The sequence below is a fragment of the Galeopterus variegatus genome, unplaced genomic scaffold (assembly GCF_000696425.1).
Source record: "Galeopterus variegatus unplaced genomic scaffold, G_variegatus-3.0.2 Scaffold7061, whole genome shotgun sequence".
In the NCBI taxonomy this organism is placed as follows: Eukaryota; Metazoa; Chordata; class Mammalia; order Dermoptera; family Cynocephalidae; genus Galeopterus; species Galeopterus variegatus.
Window position 1 is genome coordinate 169,373 of NW_007733172.1, and position 2,611 is coordinate 171,983.

Genomic DNA, 2,611 nt, shown 5'->3' on the forward strand with positions numbered 1-2,611 from the left:
TTTACTTTACCTGTATTAAAAAAATATTAGCACTTATAAAACTATATTATTTTATATTTATGCTTTAATTATTAACTGTTTGATGTGTTTTTCATGAATATGATATTTTAAGTTTTCAGGGCAAACACACATACATGTAGGTGAACATCATACTAAAAAACATTATCTTAAATTCAAATTAGTAGATCCAAGTATGAAAGGACTGTTGATTTTAGAAAATAATTCATAAGAGAATTTATCTGCACAACTATTTAATTATGACTATATTTATGGTGTTTTTTCATGTTAGTAACTTTGTTTTGTGTACTGTTTTAGGAAGATTATTATCTGTTTTATCCTATTCTGTCCTTCAACCATTTTCTTGGTGGAAGTGGGCCTTAGATAAAAATATGTCCTGATTTATCCAACCGGAGTTAAAATAAGCACTCCTTAATAACAATATGACTATTTAAATTTCTATCATTAATGTTTTAAAATATTTCAATCAAAGTAAAAGCATACATGGAAAAAATAACTTAAATTAAATGTCATTATAATAATGAAAATAACAGCTGCCTGTCGCATTTCCCACCCAATGTTCTGCTCACCAGATCAAGCACTTTTCTGCTTTCACTTCTCCTTATAGGGTACTGCATCTGCGTGTGTGTGCATATATATGTTTGCATGTGTGTGTGTGTGTGTATCTCTAAGCAATGTTTGCTGCTCTTTCTAGAGTTACTACCACTGCCTACTGATCTGAATCTACGGAGGAAGAATATTTAGCACACTATTTTAAGCTTCTTCTACTCGTTAACTTTGTAAATAAAATCAAATTACTTAAGCCTCTATGTGCTTTGTTACCAACGATAGACACTCTCTTTGCCACTTCTAGATCTTTCTCTCTAACATACTTACTCATGTGCACAATCACTGATGCTTTATTTTCCAAAGTCAACGAAGAATTAAAAACAGCTATTTTCCAAACTGCTTTATCAAGTTCTGTGTAAAGTTTCAGTTCTTCCTCCTCGGATTTATGAAATAAAAGTTCCTGATGCTAAATGCCAACCAAATTCAGCCAGATATCTTTGATTTTATTTCCATCTTAGCCTCTTCTTTTGTAATATTCTTACAATAAAAACAGCTTCATTGAATTTTTCCTATTATGTAATAAATTATAGCTGCATGGCCCACTCTCGGTCACGCACTCTACGGAGCACTTCACACTCACTCCTTAATTGGCCAGACCTGGAACTGTTTCACTCAGAGAGACACTGAACAGCTGCAGTAGTCTGGTAGCTAGAAGGGAATCCTTGTGGCAGTGCACACAGAAGTCCAGGGACTGTTTTTGACACTCCCAGAGGCAACTGAGATGTGAGAGAATAAGACCACATTGTGGGTGTGGAATCTGTGTTCCAAAGGGAACCAGCATCTCTTGTAATAGCTCCATAGGCATAGCTTCCAGATGTGCCAACAGGGCTATGCTTAGCTATGAGCGGGCACTGTGCTCAGGGAAGCCCACTATATAGCATTCCCTGTTCAGATGGAGTTTAGCAGTCCGAGGTCATTTTAACCATTAGCAGTGTTTCCTGGTGACATAGCTAATCTTCCACTTTTATCAGATTTCCAGGTCAACAACGCTAGAGAGTTATCCCATGTCCTTTCTCCACAAAGGAGAAAAAGAATTATTAAGCCTTTGCTCACAATATCATTTTCATAAGAGATAAATGACATACTTATTCTTTAATAGTGACTTCTATTCCAGGGAAAGAATTAGGTTGTGAGTTGCCAAGAGTACAGCTACTAGAAATGTGTCATCGGGTTTCCCTGGCGTAACATTTTATCACCTATATTTAGACAACATTCTTATTTGAACTCCTTGGGCCTGTTTCTTCCTGCTCTGATCTGGACTCTTACCGGTGGTCTTAAGATTTTCCTTCACCAGTCTTCTGGTTTTGATTCGGTGTTTCTGGATCTCATTCCCCCCTGGTTGTTGACATATGTCCTCTTGTGTAAGAAGAAAATATCCTAATTCTTGCATGCATGAAAATATCTGTATTCTCCAGCACTTGATCAATATTTTGACTAGCCACAACATTCTAAGCTGAGAATTCTAGAATTTAAAAAAGCATTTCTGTTTCATTCTGCTGCATCCAGTATTGCTTTCTAATGTCATTCTTCTTGTTTTTTGGTATGTTCCCTTATTTTTTTTTTCTGCTAGAGCTATTAGGATTTTCTCTTTATTCTTGGTCTTATGGATCATATTTATTCATTTTCCTGGATGCTAATGGCCTTTGTAACATGGAAAATTATATCTCTGAGAAATTTTCTTTGCTTCCTTTTCATAGTTTTTTTTGGGGGGGCCTATTAGTTGCATTTTGGAACTCATAATTTGATTTCTGATATTTAGCATCTTTATTTCATGTTGATGGTTTTCCTAAGAGGTTGGTGCTTATTGGCAGTCTAATCATAGCTACAGTGAGACTACAGCAAAAGTGATTAGAAGTTCTGTGGTCCCTAGAAGGGCTGGTTGACTAAGGAGATTACTAAGGAATTATTCATTTATTTTCTCTGATAACATGTATTATCTCCAGAAATTAATCAACTGTGCTACTCCTTGTAGCACAAAGTGTGA

At 35.5% G+C, this 2,611-nt stretch overlaps 1 protein-coding gene across 1 annotated transcript in view; it reads left to right on the forward strand.

The window, feature by feature from the left end:
- The window catches only part of PTPRC (protein tyrosine phosphatase, receptor type, C), a 62,318-nt gene that overhangs the window by 32,303 nt on the left and 27,404 nt on the right, over positions 1 to 2,611 (forward strand). The window lies entirely within an intron of this gene.